Here is a 23,112-nt window from a genome sequence, read left to right on the forward strand (position 1 = left end):
GGCAGGGGATGGAAACTGGATGATGTTTAAGGTCCCTTCCAATTCAAACCAGTTTGTGATTCTATAATCTCCAAGTAGACTTGCTAAGCCGTTACACAGAGATGGAGCTTAAATGCCAGGCAGAAAAAAATCATCCCAAAGCAACCATTTGTACCTGCGTGTTACACAGACCTGGGCAACAACCTGGATCTACCATCGACAGCATCACCAGCCTCAGGAAATTTCAGTACCACACACCCCTTTCAAGGAGATCTGCTATTCAGGACTACGTTCTTCCAGCATTCTACATTTTCTACTAAATGGAAAATGTGTAACTGGAAGTTTAGGACACACAAAGCACCGGCAAAATAAAAGTCCATGCCTGAAGTGATTGGAGTGTAAGAACAGGAAGAATCAAAATGATCTAACAACTGAGCCAGATCCACCACTCCTAAAACGCCTCTGTAAAAATAAGCTGCTCAAGGAAGAGATTTATAAACTGGCTTACAAATGCTCCATCTCTAAGAACAATGAAGCCAGGATTGAAACACAGTCCTGGAAATAGCTCTGTGAAGAAATTTTAGTCCACTGATAGATGATTATTGCTGAAAATTAGTAAATATATATATATATACACCATAGATAATTTGCAAAAGGTAAGAGCTCTGGCAGCTCTCTAGTTATTTTTCACCTCAGCTTCAGATTTTGGGAGCTCCAGACTCTCTTCCCTATGCCATTTCTGTTTGCTTTACAAACTTGCAACAAAGAGATTGCAGTGAGGTTTTTAACTGGTGAGTGAAAGACATTTCAGGGCCAAAAGGCGCAGGATTTCCAAAAAGAATTTTCTGAATCATATTTGATAAGCCAATGGATAAATTCCAGCTCTCCTGATTGGAAAAAAAATGCTGCACTTCACAGTGTTGGTGTTGCTACAATGTAAAGGAAAGAGATAATTTTGTTCCTTAGATTTTGCTATTTTTGCTATAATTTTGTTTCCTAGATTTTGCTATTAGATTTGCTATTTTCAAAAATCTTTTTCAGCATAACTGAATGAAGGATGTGCTGCCCACACACAGAAATCCATGGAATGTTAGGGAGGGGATAACTGAAAATTTGGAAAAAGACTGAAAGACTTCTTTGCAGCATCTTTTTTTTAGAGTAGGCAATTAAATATTACGATGCAAAATATTGAAAGCCACGTTACTTCTAAATTTCAGGTTTGAAAACAGGTCCTGTACCTAATATTTATTTTTGCTGCAAAACCTGTACCATAAAGCAATTACAATTCCTAGAGTTTATAAGTCTATAAATAAGGTTACAAAGCAGTTAATAAAATAACTGAATAAAGAATATGCTTCTCATCGTCCAAAGTTTTGTGTAGCAACTAACACATAATTGTTATATATATATATATAACAATAAGTACAATAATTTTTCTCTGTGGGACTCATAGTCCCATCTTGAATGTATAGAATCTGAAACATTCAATCTTCAAGCATTCACCATTCTTGAACTATCACAGGCCCCAGTTCATCAGCATCTAAAGAATGCGTTTAATGTTAATCATAAGTAGTTTTTCTGGCATCAGCCAGCCCTGTTGGCTTCAGTTGGGCAATCTGAGGCATTATGAAAATATTTGAGTGCCCTTCTGAACTGGGACATGTGCCTGAGGACAAAGGTAGGAACATGCACCTGAATACATTGGCGGTTGTGGCTTCTCCTGAAGTATATCCTGGGCTTTGTGTTCTGATGGAAACGGTGAACAGCTCCAACTCTGTGCTTTCAAGTTTACTAATCCGTTACTAAAATAAAATAAGAGGTCTGAAGATAGATGTCTAGCATTTTGACTGCTAAGCAACACAGCTCTTGTGGGCGTGCTGATGACCCTGATGCTCAGGGTTGTTCTGACAAGGTAAGATGCTGTGTCACCTAAACCCAGACATCTCAGGTCTAGCTTTATTTCAAAAGTATCCCTTCAGTAGGGGGATAGGAGTGCTCAGTTTCTAGCTAGAAAAACAACAGGATCTAAGAGAAGAAGATAACACCTTAAGAAATCGAAAATAATTTGGAAAACTTACATAAATTATTATTGATGCTGCACTTTGGAGTAGCACCAGAGAGGGCTGGTTTTAATGTGAGATGCATGCAGAATTCACTGAACTCCGTAAATTAGATGCTAATGCAAGCAAGTTTCTAAGCATACAACCTATACTGCTAAAAAGTATTGCAATTAAACCACGTGTACTATTAAATCTGTTTGGTGGTGATCCATGACACACCAAAAGCTCTTCCCCCCAACAAGTCCATCACTTATTGCACCAAATCACTGTGTTTGGTACAATACACACACCATGGACACACTATTCCGTGTCCTTGGATGAAGATGGACACATGGGCGAAGACTGAGGCTTCTCCAGGGGAAGAGGTATCTGTTTCACACTGTTCTTGAAGCCACCCCAAGCCTTCCAGATAAATTAGTTCACTTTTACCTTGATCCAGTGCCTTGATGGTTAAAGTCTAAAGCAAGGAAGCAGAATGGGGCATCTAACAGCCCTAATTATGGTGTTCTTGGCTCCCAGAGCCAAGATAGCATCTTTGTAATTTAGCTGGTGCAATTAATAATTTCTGATGTCAGCAAAAGTCTGCTCAACCATAACCTGAAGCCGAAATGTTTGGGCTTTCCTTTCTCTATTTGATCAATCACCTGAAACTTTACTTTGATTACTGAAAATCAGAAAAATCTGAAAAAGCGTATGATATACGGAAATTATACAACCGCCCACTTAAAAACCCCCACAACCCTGCACCCTGCTCTCTGTGAAACCAGGCACCTTCCTCTCCCTCCCCACCTCAGCTCTGCTCACCCTAATGCAACTTCCAACATTGCTACTGTAGATCCCCCACCTACAGCACCACATCAGCTACTCAAAGCTGCTTTTGGAAACAGGTTTGCAAAGTGGTTAGGCTCAGACTTGTATTTTTCCACAGTCTATCAGCACTTTTCCATCTTGCATAATCATCATCATCATCCACAGAACTGGCTCTCCTTTGTCAGCTTGGACAGCAAACAAAATCATTTCTGTGATGGCCAGGATAGCCCCCTCGCTGCAGAAACCTCTCCCCTTTGCAAGGGAGCCACTAAAATCCTCCTCAATAAAGCTGTTGTTAAAGGCTGAGAAGGCACCTTCTCTGTTCATGGGTGTGGATTTTAACTTCGTTGGATCTTCACTCAAAACCAAAATTACAATGAGCTGCTGAAAAATACATTTGTCCAAGAAAGGGCCTTGGGGCTTTACGATATTTCAAGTGGAAACATGGCAATTATCCTCTTCTACCTAAAAATTTAACTATTTATGAGTTGATGGGAGAACAACAACAACAACAACAACAACATAAAAGGTCAAGGTACAAAATGATTGAAACTTCACAGCATCTTCAATGATTTTAAAGGAAAAATTAAATGTGCCCTAACACAAATAGTAAATATTTAAGTTTCCACTGTTTTCTTCTGGGATTTAATACAATGCTGATCACTGGGTCAGAAATCCAAAAACCACATACAGACCCTTGGATGGTTAATGGGTTTTACACTGTTATTAATCACCCACCTCCCCCACGTCTTCAGTTACTCTCTCCTTACATCTCATTATAGGTATTTTAACATAAACCACTTTGTTTCTAACCGAAAGAGGAGCCCCGGGACAGGACTGTTACCTTGAAACACTTTGTAAAGCCAGACCATGAAAAGTAAACCAGGAAAAATCAATATAGACCGTCTCCAGTTGTCCTTTCTGGGGCAGAATCCAATCCTTTTAATGACATTTTTTGGGGCAGAGTTAAAGTGCTGGAAGTGTGCTGTGAGCTATTCAGACGTTTTCATGTTTAGTGACTGTTCGGGTAACTGCCAGCAGCTCTCTGTCAAGCTCTGTTTAGAATTCATCAAGATAAGGTTTCAGGATTTACATTTAAAATACCTATTTGTAGAAGGGAATAACTCACAGAACAAAATTAATCAGTGTTGAAAAAGCCTGGGTTAGAAAAGATTTGGAGAAGCTAGAAAACAGCACATGCTCTTTTCATTTAATCTTTTTATATCAGTGCTAGTAACCTTATAAAAATAACACTGGATTTTATTTTGCCCCTTAAAATCTAACCAGGAATTTGACCAAGCCATTGTCAAAGTTGAACACAGCTGAGCACACACACACAGGACCTGCTAAATCCAGCTAATCTCAGGGAGTTACCATTTGAAACACCCTAAAGCTTCCCTTAACAATCTGACTTTCCACTGAACCCCATCATATCCTGCTCTGCAGCAGATATTCCAGTGGCACCTTCTTCACCTGTAGGCTTTGCTCAGAGCCCCTTCAGCCACAGCTGTCTGGAGTCACTGAGCCAGCAGCCAGCACAACTGTATTCAGTTGCAAAGTGCTTGACTGGTGGAACTTGTTTTTTTGGCCATTGTTCACAACACAACCAGGGTTCCTCCGGCACCTCCACAGCCTCAGGGAAAGGGGAGAAACCAGAGCCTGTGACCTGAGTGCTGGAGGAACTCCCAGCTAGGTCTGCACAATTTAGTGTACAATACTACAACCAGCTACCCCTCTCCTGCACTCAAAACCTATAAACTGTATTTTTGGTGTTCCCCATTTATCGTTCTGCCTGAAGACTCGCTGTGTTTATAAAGCAGTTTACACACCAGCTCTACAGGGAGTGCACAGAGCACCCCCTTGGCCAGCAACACTCTCACCTCCCTGCTCTGAAGGTCCTGAAGGGATTAACACTCATCCCTGATCACGTCTGTGCCACTACACTGACTTCAGTGAAAGCTGGAAAACAAAACCAGTGTCTTCACATCACAATAAGGTCAGCGTTAAATCCCAGTCACCGTGCTAAAAAACAGGCTTTGTTTGTTCTGCCTTTGTTTCCATGACAGTAAGAAGTGCTGAGAAAAGCCTTCTAATCGAAGTCAGAAATCCTTGTTTACATACAAAGCCACCGGTGCCTTCCAGAAGACAAATCCCTCCAAAGTGTACATGTGACAGCGACGGACTGGACAAATCCAGAGGTCAAGGCCAGGCCGCTGGGGATGCAGCGATGGACCACCCCAGCTCCCTGCAGTCCCCCTGGAGTGAGGGAATGGGGAGGAGGTCCCTGGCAGAGATCTAGGAGTAGGTCACCATTGCAATACACCTCCTGCTCCCTCTCAGCAAGGTCCCAGCCCAAACATCTCCTTAAGACAGGCAGACAGAGAAGGTGACCTGCCCTGGGGACGGACAGTTATGATAAGCAAAGATTAGAATGTGAGGGTTTCTTACCCTGCCTTACTCACCAGTATCTCTTTCTTACTACTTCTTCCCCAAGAGCAGATACTCTGGATCACATCACCCCCTCGCACAGAGACACGATTCAAGTTTTGACTTGAAGAAGGGGCAGCACTCACTGAACAGACTGACACAGTTTCTGACACCCACCTCCTGCCCACAAGCTCCTCCAGCACTGGACTGAGCTGGTGAGAGCTCAGCAGCTCACCAGCAGTTACTGGAACCTGGCAGCTGCCTCATCAGGGGCTCCAAAACACAACAAAACCAGGGTTAAACACCAAGAAGGAAAAGAATAAATTACCTCAATTCTTACAGGACTGATGTAACAAAAATTTGTAGGGAAAGGAATGAAGGGCAGTATGGAACCAAAACTATGCAAGATGCATTTAAATCCCTTGCTGCTGAGCAGTGCTTTTGAAAGGCTCATGGGGCTGGACTCACCTGCCCCGTGGCCATTTGCCCTCTGGCCAGGGATCACTCAACCACCCAGTCCTCCAGCACAAGTGGCAGACTGGGACCACTGGGCAGCCTCACCCAGGAAAAGGTGGATTCTGAACACCCCCAGAGCCAAAACCTCCTGCAGCTGGCAGGTAGAATATGGCTCCTTCCCTTCCCACTGACACCAAAGCAAATCTTTCAGGTCTGCAGATTGTAAAACCCCAAGCAAGAAGCACCCAGGTACAAAATGAAGATGTGATATACATATATGCATGAAGACTCCCATCAATTCTCAGTCACTATTAAGTTTTTCCTTACTCTGAATACACTGCAAAGCTTCTACATAAGTGGATCAAGGCAAAAACCTGTGCACAGTAAATGGATTTCACACAGGAGAACTGCTCCTGTCTCACAGCAGCATCAGCTGCAGCTGAGCACATGGAGACAAAGATAATGCACACACTTGCACACTCTTCTTCCCTCAGAAAAAAAGGAGGAAAACAACAGAAATTGTCTGTCTGAATGCATCACAGCCTGCTGACAAGCAAATCTTATAATCAAAGCTGAACTTGGCAGTAAGAAGTGTTAATTTGATCACAGGGCACAGCACTGCCCCTCAGGAAGCCAAACCACTGAAAAACAAGCGTTGTTATCACACCAGTGATTTGCAGAACAGACACATAATTCAAGTCAAACACTTTATTCTTTGTAAAATGGAGCTGTGTGGAAGATGTCAGCTACTACCAACTCTGAAGGCAGGGTTTTTTCCTACCAGCATTCTAAATAGTACCAATAACACCAGGGTTGTGTCAGCCTTTAAAATTAGGCTTATTTGAAAGGAACTACGGGAAGGAAAAGGATCTCATAACCTTACTCAGACAAATCAGTAAGCCAACAGAAATTTGCACAGGAGTGAGAATAAGAACTGGATATTATGTAGTAAAAAGCAAGTGCACTCCAGGCTGGGACCTGGCCTGAAACAGACTCACACACGCCTTTGTTTCCCTGCAGAGTGAGCTCATTCCCACAGAGGTACCTCCTTTGCACCGAAAACGGACTTAAAAGTGCTAAAAAAAATAACAAAGCCCCATAGTTTTCTGAGACTAAAAGCCTGTAACACTAGTGGAAAGATAGTTGGTTAGATTGCAACCTGTGAGTATCGACAAACCCCACAGAATCACGAAATTGAGCCAGAGAAAGCAAACCCAGTAATAGGTGTCAGTTCTCATATGGGGAATTTTCTATTATGTTATTCAAATATTTGCAATCTGCTAAAAAAAAAAAATCTATTGATTTCATTCAGTGATTCAAAAGAAACAGTGCAGAGAGGAAGCTCCTCAGATTTATCCATCATCTCATGTGTTTCCACCGCTGCCGGTATTTACACAGCTAAACCTCCTTACACAAAGGTGTAACACAGCACACTCCCGTGATTTCAAAAGTGCAGAAAATCTCTTACCTTGCAATATTCCCTGGCCAAAGCACTTCTCCACCTTGTTGCCCATGAAGAATTCCAGGAAAGGGGCTCAGATTTATTTTGCAGGTTGATACCTTCATTAGGCTACCATCCAAATACCCCCCCCCACTCCCTAAATAAACCAGCCTGAAACTTGACTATCTAGGAAGAGGCTTGGGGAAAAAAAAAAAAAAAAAAAAAGTTGGAGCAAGGTTGTTTTCCAACAGAGCCCTCCACATTCAGCAGCTCCGAGAGACACTGGAAAGTAAAGCCTAGCTAGAAGGTGATCATCAGAAACTTCCCCTGGAAAGAAATCTGATCCCTCAACAAAATTAACCTCTGAAGTGCTGGAAAAGTGAGAGGTCAAGACTTTCTGCTGGGACTAGGTCAGCTGTGTAAGCTGATGGCAGGAACCAGGCAGACTGGTGCCTCCAGATCATGTACCGTATCCTACGAAGTAAAAGCTCATGTCAGCAACCCTGTGCTTGAAGGTACTAAATGACAACATTTCATCTCAGCTAAGACACTACAGTCTCTAGAAGCACTTTTCTTACTCTGCTTGTATAGAGGGAGTTCAGCTGAAACAGCTGGAGTTTTACGTGAAAGTAGCAGGAGACATACCCAAAATGTTTTAATATAAAACATTTGGAATATTGGTAAAATACACTATTTTTTTTTTCTTTTTTTTTTTTTTTTTGGAGGGAGAGGGCAGAAAAACATTTTCAATATGAATGGTACTGAAAATAGCAATTTATCCACTGGTACCTCCAGCAGAGACCTTAGGAAACTGAGATAAGATATGCAGCATTTATCTGACTTATCCTTATTTAGTGCTGTAAAGTAAGGGGGGGCTTACTACTTCCCTTTATTTCAAGTAGAACAGAGATGGTTATTTATGCATATTTGGTTGATAAAAATTTATGGTGGTTAGCTCTTATTTTAGCCTAATATAAATACTTCCTGACAGGATTCTTCCCAGACCTCTGCATTCTGATATACACGTGGAATTTTTTTTTCCCCACTATGGGAAATTACACCAGCTCTATTTACCATGAGTAGTAGTGCTCAGAGGCAGTAGTTACCCTTACTCTGCATGAATATAACCTGGAAACCTTAGAAAACCTGGAAGACAGCGAGAACTGGAAAGCTGGTCACTTATAATCCACGTGGACTCATCACTCTTGGGAGTCTCCCGAGTGCTAATGGGCACTGAGCCAGAACTTATACATGGACCTCAAAAAGAGAAATACAAGAAACAGGAGAGGAATGGTAATAACAAGAGTAATTGGATAACTGTAGCTAGTTTGGCATGGAAAGCAGCACTGGAGGTTGGAGTAGAAGACTTGTGAGAGGTTAAGAAGTCCATGGGTGTCTGAAGAAGCAGGGGACTGGCTGAAGGTCACTGTGAGCAGAACGGAATCGGTGTGAGAAATGCTACAAGTAGGTGTGTAAGGAGTCTGTGGAATATGCAAAAGCCATTTCCATTATTACTGAAAGATCTGGTTGCTAAGAAAGAAACTACATTTCAAATCCAACCACGATATATTTCTGCTACCAGTGAGGTCACCAGCAAGGGATCATGGAAAGGAGACGGGCAGCCTTTTGTATGGAGGAAATGGAGAAGACAACACCATGCTGTTGCCTGGCCCTCACCTCACAAAAATCATCAATCACTCAGCCCAAAACAAAAAAATCCGAGAAAGAACAGTCAGAAGTCAACTATACCCACACATTTATTAAACTCAGTTTGAGTACCCTTGTCTTAAACAAAATTTAGCACAACATGGTATTGCTGGTTGAAAGAGTTAAAATGCAAGTATTCAAAGGTTATAAAACAGAGACTGTGTGGAGATACTCTGCTGCCAAGACCTTCAAATAAATGAGTCGCAGTCTGAGCTTGCCTTTCTACCTCAGAGTCTATACTTTAGTGGCTACAGTGTAACTATAGCAACACAGAGGACGGGTAATTTAGAGGCTGGTGGATGTGACGACTTGCAATTTAGAACAACCCCAATAATAAAAGCGGCTTGGGAAAGCATCATTTAACACAAACATTTGTATTTTAAAATTTTAAAAGCCTTCTCGTTTAATTTTAAATCTTTTTTTTTTTTTTTTTTTTTTTAGGCTGGATGATTATCTATATATATTAAGTTAGCCTGGTGATGAGTAAAAGATAGAAACATGATTCCTGTGCTTTTTGGTACGTTTGCACCATAAAGTGCAGCCAACCCACCCCTTCACGATGCGTACGTGTCCAAATGCAAAGCTGCTGATGTCATTATCTTTGCTGAAGATTAGACAAGAATCACATGGCTTTTTCAAAAGAAAGCTATGTATTATCCACAAAGAGATCCTCATGGACTACTATTATTCCTATTTTGCCTCTGGTGCATTTTAACTGCTATCCTGCCACCAAAAAAATCCTGCAAACTGCTTTTCATTCCTTACTTTAATTGCAGAATAGTGACTAGAGGTAACTCTCAGATATGTCAGGTACTTAAAAGAATTACAACTGCAATAGCAGAGCTTTCTTTTAATCTCTAACATCCTTCCTGTCTTCATCCAAATAGCTCTCACATGTGATGGTTCCCAATTACCTGCTCATGGAACTGTATAAGAAATTAATGACTGGCCCATGGCTAATGGTAAGCAAAAAGTAGTCAGAAATATTCTAATTAAAAAAAACCCCAAACCCAAATCTGAAATTGCAACCTAGGGAAAAAGCCAGAACCAGAACATTGCATCTGTTGAATCACCAGCTCCAAATAAAACCAAGTTCACAGGATTAAGGTACACCATTACACTCTCACACCCATCTGCAGCCCCATTGTCCTCCCCTTCCCTGGCAGCCCTTCCACTGCAAAGGAGGGATTTTGCAACATAATACCCATAACACTAAATACAGAGGGATATTTCCAGATGAATTTTACATGTAGCAATAATCATAGTTTTATGGGTCAGGAAGTTCAGAAGATTAGTGTGTTATGGCTGCAGTGTATAAAAGCGTTTGTGTTAGAAGTTCCACATAGCAATCGGGTGAGATAAGCTGTGAACAGCTTTACATTAAGTTCTTTTATGGTAGTTAAAGTTGGGGAGAAGTAAAGGGACCCCAGGTATTAATTTACCTAAAGAACAGCTGCTTAGAAAAGGCTGCAAAGTGTCCTAATACTCAGCCTCATAAAATCACTGCACCTCCAATCGCTTTTCTTTCCTCCCACACCCATGTGCTACTCCCATTAACCTCAGGCAGAACTGTGACCATGGTCTAAATTGAGCGAAAAAAACTGGTTGGAAAAAAAAAAAAAAGAAACTTATCAAAGAAATGCATGGTTTGATTCTTCCTCGCAAAGGCCTAAAACCATAATTACAGGTTTGCATTCTGGGTTAAAGCAGCACAAATCCTGCTGCGTGTCAAGCTCTCCCTTGGAGAACGCCAAAACACCCAAATATTTGGGGTTTACTGCATTATGTTAATTTCCTTTTCTTTATTTTTCCTCATTATCCGAGATATATCAGTTAGTAGCTTATAAAATGTGTGCATTTGATGACTGAAATGATTTTAAAAGGAACACAAGCAGCATAGGCTGTAAAGACATTGCTCTTCCCAGTCTTTGTAAGCTCTTGTATTACGTGTGGTACGAGGCATCTGTCACTCTTGCTCTGGAAGAGACTCCATTACAGTTGGATAAACCAATGTCTTAAAATAATCTCAGCAGTAATTTCTCAAGATTTCTTTTTAAATTCTTTCCTCCTGAAGGACACTGAGATTATTAAAATGAGAGGGGAAAAAAAAAATTTCCAACACCAAAACATCTTCTGAACAGACTCAAACGTGCTTTTGGACACACTTCTAGTCCTTTTAACTTGGGTACATGGAACAAAGATATACATTTTTAAAGTGCTTTCAGTGATTAAATATCTGCATGAGAAAATAAAATCAGAACTACAGCAGCACTGCTGCACCATTACAACTATTATGCACGATGCTATAGGGCTAAAATTCTATGTATCAGCCTAAACAAATGACATTTTGTGTAAATTTAAAAAAATTTAAAAACCCCCATAAACTACACCAACAAAGAAATCCCAACTTATTGAACTCCTGTGTAATTGTTAATCCTGGGTAGGTACTTCTGGTCAAAACCAGAGGAAATCTGGAAGCAACATAAACCTTCAGTAAGAGAGATGGTAGAAAATAAGCCTAGCTGCTATGGTTAAGTGAAGTTGGGGGTTTTCAGTGAGGTTCCAAATGGGAGCTTGGAAGACAGGAAAAGTGGTACTGGAAAAATGAAGATCCATCTTTAAACTCCCCTCATATTCTGCTGAATGAAAGAGGTACTGAGTTTGCAGGCTGATGGGGGATATCTTTACAAAACACTCTTCACTTGCTTGAATCTCAGTGGCAAGAGCCCTCTGTCACCTTAGATGTCCCTGAAAGCAGACAATTATGTCATGGTGGTGCTGTCTGGATTCCTTAATTTTTAGAAGTAAAGACATGAAGCACAGAACACTTCAGGATTTTGTTAAAATTGCTCAGGTGGTATCACACGGAAGAAAGTAAAAAGGAATCATCAGTGACTGCACCGGTATGGATTGTGATGCATAGGAACTGCCCAAGCAGAGATTTAGGGAAAGGTAGTGAGATTTTTTTAGTCCTAAGGCAAGGCCCCCAGCAAAACTTCACTTGAAGAGTAGGGATTCCAGCCCCAAGAAAGACCAGAGAAGTCAAATATGGGATAAAATGAATGACTCGGAATAAGATTAGCAATTATTGCACTGATAAAGCAACAAGACAGGCTTAGCACCCACCTCCTAGGAACTGCTTTTCACTGACCAACCACTAAAGAAAAGAATGCCACAAGGCAAGAAGTATGCCTGATGGAGAAGAAAAGAGTATTTGTGTACGTGTGGTGTATGATTAAAAATGGTTCTATAACATTTTACATGCACTTCAAAGATTGTTTAAAAAGTGCCAGTAGCCTCCACGGAGCACCCGTGTTGACACAGTTGTGAGGCACAGTTTTCACTATACCCACTTCAAATGAATAAGCACATCAGAGTGAATAAACACAAATGGCTACTTTCTAGTGGCAGTGGAGAGAGGAAAAAAAGGCAGGGAACTGGAGATAATCCAATAAAAATGGGGGATGCAGAGCAGCGATGCAGCTTGCACGTCATTATCCAAGAGGAATTCCACATGAATGCTGAATCCAGGGGTTATACTTGGATGATCAAAACATTTGCTTCTATGTTTAAACACTTCACCAAGTCTCAGGCTCCTTGAGTGAGAAATAGTATCAACATACTTACTATATACACATGCATATGCTTTTGTATCTATGTTTTCTATGCTATTTATTTTGGTTTACAGGTACAGCAAATGAACAAATCCAACAAAAACAATATATAATAGGGCAAAGAGCTCATTAATAAGAACAGTTTACATAAAATGGAAAAAAATCTGATCTTAAAATGCAGTTAATGTAGTGAAACACAAGAATGATGTATCATTCTCACTGATTTAAATGCAGTTTCCTTTACATCCTTCTCCAAACCATAAAAATCAGTCCTCTTTCCAAACACCATAACACTGCCAGGCACAGATTTTAACACAAATGCCACTGGCTAAGGGAAAAAATTAATTCTTTGGATCTAAACTGCTGAAGAGAGTTAACAGTTTACTTCTATGTTGTTGTAAGACTTTGCTATCTTTTGGGACAGTAAAGATTTTCAGTTTGATCCCTAACAAAAATTATAAAAAATAGTGCAGCTGGCACAATTCCTTTCTTCTCAGGACTCTGAAAAACTGCTTTGGGATGAATATATGGCAGATGCCCATTTATCATTCACAGCTTGTTTTCTGAGCTTTCTAACATCGTGTCTATGTCAACAAGCAATATAGTAGAGAACAGAAGCAGAGTGAAAGAAGCTGTATAAACCCATAATCTAGGGGTAAAGTTCTTTATGAGGTAGAGAACAGCTCAGAAAGATGGTTTTGAAAAGTCCTGTAAACCTTGATTTAGACTCCCCTCACACACCACCCCCCCAATAAAATACTAAAATCATTAGTGTTTAATCAACAGTGGTCATTAACCATGTCACAGCACCCACTGTAAAACCACTGCTGTCATCTACATGTATCTTAGTCAAACCTGGTTCAGTTATGATCAATAGAGTTTACCCATCTTAATTGCTTCAGCCTCCCGCTAATTAGAGATATCTCTGCATTTAGAGTTGTTTATTGTTGCTGTGGCTGCTGTAAAGCTAATCCATCCCACTAGAAAAGTAAACTCATTTATTTTAATTAAAGTAGAACTATTAAATCAAGCTAGCATCATTATAGCTTGATCTTCAGTGTTTGCAAATCCTCTGTATCACTGAGCCTATAAACTTTCCAACCACATAAACACGTCAAGTGAGTAATCAGCAAAGGTGCAAACTCCCAACTTCAACAAAAATTAGTTTTCCTGTATTTTTTGAGAGTTACTCTGCGTTTTCCTAATAAACCAAAGGGCTCTACTTCACCCCACAACATAAGGATGTCCCAGAGACTGCATCTGAGCCAAAAGACTTTGGCTCTTCCTCAGGTTACCTTGTAAAATATTTCCACTCTTTTGGATGTGCTTTCCCATGTGAATTGGGGGTTTTTCTTATTTTTATTGGTATTGTCTGTCAAATAGACTAACTTGCCATTTCCAAATTCATAGTAGACTCTTAATGTAATATAGAATTTCAGACATTTCCCCCTCTCTGCCATTGTTATCTAAGCCTGGTTATAAAAACCAAGGTTTTTGTAGATTTAGAATCTTTCTAACAAAAAGGTAACTGAATGACACCATTACCTAGAAGCCAGCAGCTCTAACTAGTGCATGCTTTAAAAAAAAAAAAAAAAAAAAAAAAAAAAAGTCTTTCCTAGCTCCCAGGTTTTGTTTACAAAATGCTGGCAACCCTTATGGACTTGACACTTTTGCTCTAGAAAAAAAAGAATGAAGCAGTAAGAAACCCCCAAGCCTGTCAGACAAATCACTCAATTTAAACTAACGTTTAAAAACTGCAGCTGATCGGAGGTGAGTCCTTCATGAAACTCCTTATCTCATAAACACCTGTGGTAATCACAGCTTGCCCAGGTGAACTCCTGACCTCCACTAAGTCCTAATAAAGTCGTAGCTGCAGATCACCTGGGAATGTTGATGTGATGAGCTATTGCATGTAACAGTTATTTTGTTTTGAAACTGAACTCCTAATTCCAAACATCTTGTGCCTCGTAGGGCCCAGATTATCTGATACCTGAAAAAATTAATCTGGTAATGACTTATCTTCTTGCAGTTGCCTAACAGATATTTCTTCTACACACCTTAGGAACCACGTTAAATATTTAGTCTGGAATGCCATATAATAACTCTCAGATCTTTTCCCAAGATACTACAGGTTGGGGTTTTGGGTGTTTTTTTTTTTTTTTTTAAATTTCATTGTAAATAGTAAGGTGCAAGGAGGGCTCAGTGTTGTCAGAATACTATTAGAAATACATCAGTACAGCTGTAAATACAGAAGACACAGCTACACAGTGTTATGAAAGGTGGTTCAGGGATTCCTGAACTGGTGCTGCATTAATGCTTTACAGATGCACCATCTGAAGGTACCAAAGTGGGTCTGTATGCAAGCACCTCAGCTGTCACAGCACGACATTTCATAGGGCATCGTTCACTCCTACCATTCAGCACTCTCATCCTGACCAATTTCTACTCATCTTATTGAAGGTAGCGGGTCAGGAGGACAAGTGAGAACTTCCTCTAAGCCAAAATGAAATGAGAAATGCTAGACAACTGAAATATGTGAGAAGAAGGAGGGAAGAGAAGGAAGACTACGTGGAGCTGCCCTTCAGACCCAGCTCTACCAAAAATCCAGTCTTGCTGAGGGTCAGAAACACTATGGTCACAAGATGCAAAGCATTTTTTCAGGGAGTAACTCTGCCCCCACACTATCCCATCTCTCCACAGAGTCAGGCCTCACCTGTCCCCCTCCCAGGTGACAAAAAGTCAGACTGACACTACTAAACTCCGTGTTCTGTTATAAAGGCACAGCAATGTTCACAAGCCTGCACTGTAGTAATTAAACCAACAAGGGGTTAATTATTATCGTGCCTCATGGCATTACCAAGCCTTTTGTTTCATTTTATTTTCATTATAATCAGGTGCAAGGACAGATGTTGTCAGGGCCAGAAGTGACACTAATCCCGGGTTTCTTCCACAATTGTCCCTGGTTATCTCAGGGCTATCTGGCTCTTTATTCTATCGGCTATTTATTTGCACTTGAGAACTTTGCAATATTCATTAACACTCTGCTGTCATTTTACAAATGAAAATGCCAAAGACAAGACCTAAGATGTGCATTACTGGCTACAGTGCACAGTGTGATTACCATGCATATGATCTGTATGCAAACCATGTTATTGGAAATAGTGACTATTAGCATAACAAGTGCTTATTATTTATTGAGATGCAACTCGAGCAGGCATCCTGCTGGGGCCTGACATCCTTCCCTGAAACAGCACCATCTTGTCTTTCTTCGTTTACACATTCTTCTCTCCTCCTGATGATTAACAGCACAGAAAACAGGGAGACTCCCTTCTGTGCCTTTGTTTAAAGGGGGAAGTCTTGTGTGTTTAATTACCCTCAAGCATCTGATCCAGTTCAAAGCTCAGCAGCAGAGCCTCTCCTGGTGCCGCGCTCCCCTCCCACCCCAGCGGCTGAACCGCAGGCTGCTCAAACGCTCCCTTGGTACAACTTCACCTACGTTATCTCCCTAACTCTTAGCTGATAACAAGTTTAAAGCAGCTAGGCTTCTTTCTCTGTTCTCCCTTTTTTTTTTTCTTTTTTTTTTTTTTTAGAGGAATAAAATGGGAATAAAGTGTGAGAAAACAAAGGCTCAACTGTGCAAAGCCATAAACCTTCCCGACGTCATGCCACCCCTTCTCCTGTCCTACTTCAGAAGAATTTAACCTTTCAATTGTTCCAGCCATGAAATTTCGCAGAAAAACACAATTCTACTGTTTTTCAGCAGGTGAGCAAGGCTTTCTTGCTGGATTAGTTCATCAGCCCTGCGTGCTGGGAGCTCTGGATCACTGATGCTGGCACTGCTGCCACGCTCTACTCCCAACCCTGCAGAAGCCCTGAGGTTCCAGAGTCTCTGCGGGACTCTTTAACCTTTCCTAGAATTTCTGTAAGAGCAAAAACTTGCAAAACTGTTCCTTGCCCAGTAATTCCTTCCCCAGCCCTGTTGGGGCGCGTGTTTGTTCTCTCTGAGGCTACACCCACTGCTTCAGAGATGGCTGTGTTACAGTAATGAAATAATTAGCAGGGGGAATGAGTTCAATCATTTATCACTTTGCCAAAATTGAGCTGTTTGGCCTGAAATTTTCCAAGCTGCATGCCAACCTAAGGATGGACTTTGGTCTCAGTTAAAAACAGCCCAACAATTCTTGAGTATCATTAGAAAATAGGCATGATTTTAATACAAAGTTATATTGATCTTCCTTGAGAAACCTTGCCCTGCAATATAAAATTTTTCTTTGGGTTCTGGAGGGGCCTGGAGAACAGAGACAGTAATTCATGAAGGGCAGCTGAGACTGTATGTGAAGATTAACTGGAATAAAGAAAACAGAAGGGAAAACAAATTTAGACAGAAAGTCTGGAGCTGAAGGTTGGGACCTGCTGGAAGTGGTGGGTCACTGCCCTCCAAGGATGTTGGCTGTTCCTCAGGGAACCTTGGCCTGCCTGTCCCAGCACAGAATCATACAACAGTTTGGACTGGAAGGGACCCTGAAGATGATCTCGTCCCAGCCCCCTTCCACTAGATCAAGTTGCCCTAAGCATCATCCAAACTGGCCTTGGACACTTCCAGGGATGGGGCAGCCACAGCTTCTCTGGGCAACCTGTGCCAGGGCCTCACCACCCTCACCGGGAAGAATTTCTACCTAAATATCTAATCTAAACCCATCCTCTTTCACTTTGAAGCCGGTCTCTCTTGTCCTGTCACTCCATAACCTTGTCCAAAGTCCCTCTCCAGCTCTCTCGTAGCCCCTTCAGGCACTGGAAGGGGCTCTATAAGGTCTCCTTGGAGCTTTCTCTTCTCCAGGCTGAACAACCCCACCTCTCTCAGCCCATCTTCATGGAGAGCATCTTCTGAGCACCTTTGTGGTCTCCTCACTCACTCCAGCAGGTTCACAACCTTCCTGTATTGGGGGGGCAGCAGATGGACTATGCACATCCTCAGTTTTCTGTTAATCCCAATCTGTTAATGCCCAGATTGTTCCATGTGACCCATCCTTTCTCTGAGATCCTGAGAACTTTCCAGGCCTGCCTTCTAACCAAAACACAACAACTTTACACCACAGTGGTGACACAAAAGCAGCTTAGAGGCAGTAATTGGAATCCAGTCAGAAATTTATTATGTTTGGAAATTTTTTATTAAATATCCTGTTGTGTTATAAAAAAATGTAACTTCACAACATCAAGATGACTCCCTTGGACCCCTTGTTACTTTTCATAGTTAAATCAGCTGGGGGGGGGGGGGAATGTGCGAGTTCAAGGACTTCAACCTTAATTTTTTCCATCCCACTTCCTGTCCCAATAGCTCCACAATAGTCAAGAGTCCAATCAATACCTTTCAGTATCTTATGCTGATACCATTTCCAGCAAATAATTTGGCAGGGGAGACAGAGAGAAATATTCTTAAAGAAATAACCCAAGCAGAGGAGGCCAAAACAGACATCACTGCTCCAGTCAGGACCTCAGCTAAACCTTGTGCATTAGAACCTTAATCACACTGCATCACTATTTTGTAAGGGGAAAAACAAGAACAAAAATCAAACCCTTATTTTCTGGCTTGTCCACGTGCAATAATGAAACAAAAGCAATTTTTAAACCCTCGCTTCTCTCTCCTATTTCAAAACTGGCAGAATGTGGCCAACTAGTTAAGGCTGAGCTGTGAAATGGTGTCTCACTTTGCTATCAGAGACTTGAACTAGGACTGATAAAGACAGCTCTATTTCAGTGAATTCCTCTGGAATTAAGGAGTGGTCAGTGGATAACATTTGTTTAAAGACTCCAATGAAGGGATGTGTCGACAGGATGAAAGGACAAAAGTCAGTGGATGTATCCTGCACCTTCAAAAATTAAAAAAAACAGACTACTACTTAGATTAATGCAAACATATTTTGCATTGTAACAGGCCCACCTAACAAACTACAAGGAAAGTCCTTGCCTTCAGGATTAATAACAAAATAAACAAAGATTCATCTGGAAAACCCCTTCTTGGTGATTTCCACTAGTGTGTGATTTCCACTAATGTGCTTTTGTTCAGATAGATTTTTATAGACACAAAGAACAGACTTCCCAGAGACTGGTTTATAAGATAGTAAGAGGTTTTCCTTCTAATCACCCTGTTTTCCTTGTCTGCCTTAAATCCATTCTGCTTAAGTTATAGCTGCAGTTCACTACATAGTTCTGAAAATGTCCAAGGAGAGTTTTGTTCTCCTCCTATGATCTCACCCAGACTTGCTTAGCCAAGTCATGTTACCTTTGGCTCTCATTTTTTTTCTTTCTGAAATAATCCCTTATTCCTAAATGATTTGATAACATACACACTGCCATAATAAACTCCATCACATCACCATACACTGCAAGCTCCCTCATTCCAGTGGTGTTAAAATCTAAAAGCGAAATCAGAGTCTGATGCCAATAAATAAGAGGAGAATGTATCCAAAGCGGGGAGCGACTTTGAGATTCAAACACTTTTTGCTGAAAAAGGTGGGTTTCAGTAATTTGTTGAGGATACTGGTAGGGTGTGATGAAAGCCCACCACTGACAGTCCAGTGCATTTTTTGGAGAGGGATGAGTGGCTGCAAGGGAAAGCTATCTGGTAGCACAGAGGGGATGATATAGGAAAGGTAAAATAACTAGGTATGACTCACAGCAAAGAATGCCTGGAATTGTGGTGGTGGAGAGAGGGGAACATATGGTATGACTCACAGAAAAGAGTGATTATTTTATCAGTCACATGTTTAGCTCATTACAGCTAATGTAAAGTCAGCCCATAAAAAACATGGTGTGAGAGATGAGAATGTCACTAAAATTGAGAATTGGTTCAGAAAATACTGCAGAAAGGGACCCAAACTCTAAGCTACAGCATGGAAGACACCTCTGAATCTACCCCCAGCATACTTTGACCAAAAGGAAAGATGAGCAACTTTGTGCTGCCATATGGCACTTTGGCTTTTAATCTATATTAACAAGGAACAGCTTAGTGGTTACAGTTAAAAACCAGCAGAGAATTTCAGCATAAATTAGAGCACAGAACTCACTGCCTGACTTCGGTTTGAAATCACAGTCTTCTGATTTCAGGAAATTTCTGTCTTTCCTTTGCACGCACGTTTAGGACATCAGAAATGTGTAAATGCAGATTTCTTGTCACCACCCGGTGAGTCCTTTGGTTCAGAAATGCTCTCAAAGCAGAAACTGATAAATTCTCTATCTAGGAATAGGTGGAGAACACACACAATCCCAAAGCATAGACTAAGTGGAATATAAGGCTTTTCTGGGTGAATACAACCTCTGTGAACTTGATTTGGCACAAGATACTCATATTTCTTTCCCACAGGCTCACATTGGTGATTCTTCCTTCTCCTTTTCCCTCTCACCTTTCTCCACAGAGATATACAGGTGTCTATAAATACACTTCTAGCCATTTCCTGATAATATTCCATTCATCCCTTCTGCATTCAAAACAGTTCCAGTTTAGCAAATTCAACATTATGCTTCAGTCATCTCTGAAAACAAAAATTAAATCTTTGCATAAAAATGCAAATGAAACATAAAGCTATGCATGCACATATCAGATAGCATCAAGTAACATCAACAGTTTCAAAGAAATGTTTAAGGCATTAAGTCATGTCAGGAAGAGTCTTTCTAGCTGCAAGTTTCATAACAAGAATAAATCAGTCTTGACACTGAACATGAAAGAGGGAAATAAACCTTTTTGAACACTCAAGGTGGTTTGCTCATTTCCCCCAAACCAAAACGAACGAATTAGTTGATATATATATGAAAATTAACTTAAACTAACAACACAATCAGAGAAGATAAACTTTAAAGTTAAAATTACATTACAAAGATAAAGATATTACTTGGGGCTGAGGAGAGCACATGGTAACTCCACAGTAGCTGCTGAGCTGAGCCTTTGTAAGTTAAGAAACGACAAAAAAAAAAAAAATCCCATATATTTAAAAAGAGCTGACCTCAGCCCCTGGACTTTGCTCAGGCACTAATCAGACTTCCAATGTTTAGCGTTTATCCTCTGGCTACTGATTGACCATCCATACCTGGACACACATAAACACAGCCTCCAGCACTGGGGTAGTTCCTGAGGCTCCCTGTGCTAACTCTGCACACAAGCTTCACACCTTCCAAGGCCACTCCCGTCAAATTAATTAGTCTCGAATTGCAGCAATCAGTTTTAATAAACTTAAGACCTTTTACTTTTAGTGAGAATATTAAAAAACCTTGGACTAATAAAAACAAATTACACACATTCCCATTAATTCTGCTGTAACAGCACAATGGAGCTCCAAGCATTTCCACTGTGGAGTGTGCAGTTATTTATCGAAACCAAATGTATATGGAACTGTATATACTTAGGCAACATAAGAACATCATTTGAAAGCCCTAATGCCTGTTTATATAATAGCAGGCTGTTTTTAAGCCCCATGGAGCTGTGTAGCAGCAGGGTATTTAAGCCTCAGGATGTTGGGGCTCAATGCAGGAAGATCAGGAGCGAAGTGACCACTTGTTCTGTGGAGTCTCAGCCTCACTGTGAATCTTATTAACTGCCATAAAAAGGTCACAAAGTCACCTTATCATACTGCTGAAAAATCCCCAGGCCATGAGGAAGCTGAGGAATGGAGAAGAGCAGAATAGGGCTTACAGATAAGAAGGGTATGGACCCCCAGTATGGAATACCTTGTTGGACACCAAGGAAGTTATCATGACACCAAGGAATGGGTGACATAAGTAGGAGCTCTAAGAATCCTGGGGCAGCGAAATTATACTTATGGGCTTTTGTCTCTACCACTCCACTCCCCAGCTGGTGAAATGCAGCAGAACTGCTCTGCAGAGATGGAATGTCCTTCCATTGGAGAGAGTCCCGTCCAACTTTAGACATTTCAGTCACATGTCCAATTTAGGAGTCTCATTCCCTTGTGTAGGCAATGGATCAAAGCATCTAGATATCCTGAATTCCTTGGAGGGGTCTCCCTGATGGAGACCCCTCTGCCCATCTGCAGTTTTTGAAAGCTCTTCACTGGAGGGGACAAAACTGAGAATAAATGACTGAATATTCAATAACCTTAATCAACAGAGTTAAAAAAAAAACCCAACTCCATCAAAGCATAGAAGAACATGCAGGAAAACACATGCATCTTACATTTGGACTCAGAATTTTGATGTAATTTTCCAAACAATACTATTATAGGAAACATTCACCTGCTAAACAGAAACCTTAGATTCTGGCTGTTCACATTAATATCGGTATTGACATGGAAGCAAACACTAACAGAATATTATAATCACAAGCTGTAGAGCAGAATTATTACGTATCTTGTATTATTATAATACATAGCTGTAAAGCAGAAGGAAAAAAAATAACCCAGCTAATCGAAAGGTACAATTATGGACAATGAACTATGATGAACTAACAAAGACCAGAGGAAGAATCTTTAGATTTTCCACTAATGAGACATTTAGTAACAAACACAACACTTGAAAAAAAATCACTTGTAAAAGCAAAAAGAAATTTGCTTTTACAGCCACAATGAGCTCCCACGAAGCCCAAAACTGTGATTCTCCTTTGGGAGCCTGACTGGGCTGTCTGCTATTAGTTTTATCTATTCAATCTCCAAATCCCAAACTCCGAGGTTACTGGTGTAGGTCAGTTGTGAGACCATGTTGACTCTCTTGCCATTCGACATGGAAAACCAAACAACAAAGTCTGCACTATGTCAGCAAGCATTTCACATTCTTCGGTTTGTCATGCAAAGCACAAAGACCCCGATACAGTTCAGAACAGGGTCTTTGTATCTACAATCTTGTTTACCCTTGGAATACAAGCTTAATTTCCCACATGCCTAAAGTGCTTTAAAAGCCACTTCATACAACAGAAAAGACAGTGCTAATCTCTGGCATCGGGAAGCAGAAATAGAGAGTTTCAGAAGAGCCTCCAAATCAGCAGCGAGATCAGCTTTATACTTATACACCCCGAGTGGGGGAGTATGAAAGGAAGCATCTCTTCAGGAAAATCTAGTTCCAGTGGTGTAGGATCATGATTTTGCCATCCCTAAAAGCAAATTATTCATCTGCTTACACTAGGAAGTTTGTCCATTTTCCATAGAATCAGTATCCAGAATTCTGGGAAAGGTAAGGTCCCTTCACCTGTCCACGAGGTGCAGCCTTCCAGAGGAAGTGACAGTCTGTGGAATCCAAGGGCAAAAAGAAACTCCTGGCTTAGCCATGATGAATTGTTCCCTTCAGGGCACCTCCCACCTTCCATTAGCTTTGTAGTGCTCCTGACTTAAACATTTTAATTAGATGCTAGAGGAGAGATGTAAATACCCCCTAACGTATATAGAGGAATGCGGAATCAGAATCAGAGCAACAAAAGCAAGGGCCATGACACCAGGGGAAAAGTTTCAACAGGAAATGCAGCTCCTAAAGCTTAGATCCAGCCTACCTCTTCAGTGTTTACATCTAAGCAAAAAGGCAGTTCTGAAGAGGTTTAGAATTATAGTGATAGTCAGGCACGTAAAGATTGCCTAATCTACTGATTTCAGAGGGAACAGTTTGCAACTGCAGGTTGGTTTTTAGT

General features: G+C 40.9%; 1 protein-coding gene across 4 annotated transcripts in view; it reads right to left on the reverse strand.

The window, feature by feature from the left end:
- Positions 1 to 23,112, reverse strand: part of NAV2 (neuron navigator 2) — a 362,557-nt gene that overhangs the window by 53,002 nt on the left and 286,443 nt on the right. The window lies entirely within an intron of this gene.

Source organism: Myiozetetes cayanensis, unplaced genomic scaffold (genome assembly GCF_022539395.1).
Source record: "Myiozetetes cayanensis isolate MyiCay16 unplaced genomic scaffold, myiCay2020 scf6-25, whole genome shotgun sequence".
In the NCBI taxonomy this organism is placed as follows: Eukaryota; Metazoa; Chordata; class Aves; order Passeriformes; family Tyrannidae; genus Myiozetetes; species Myiozetetes cayanensis.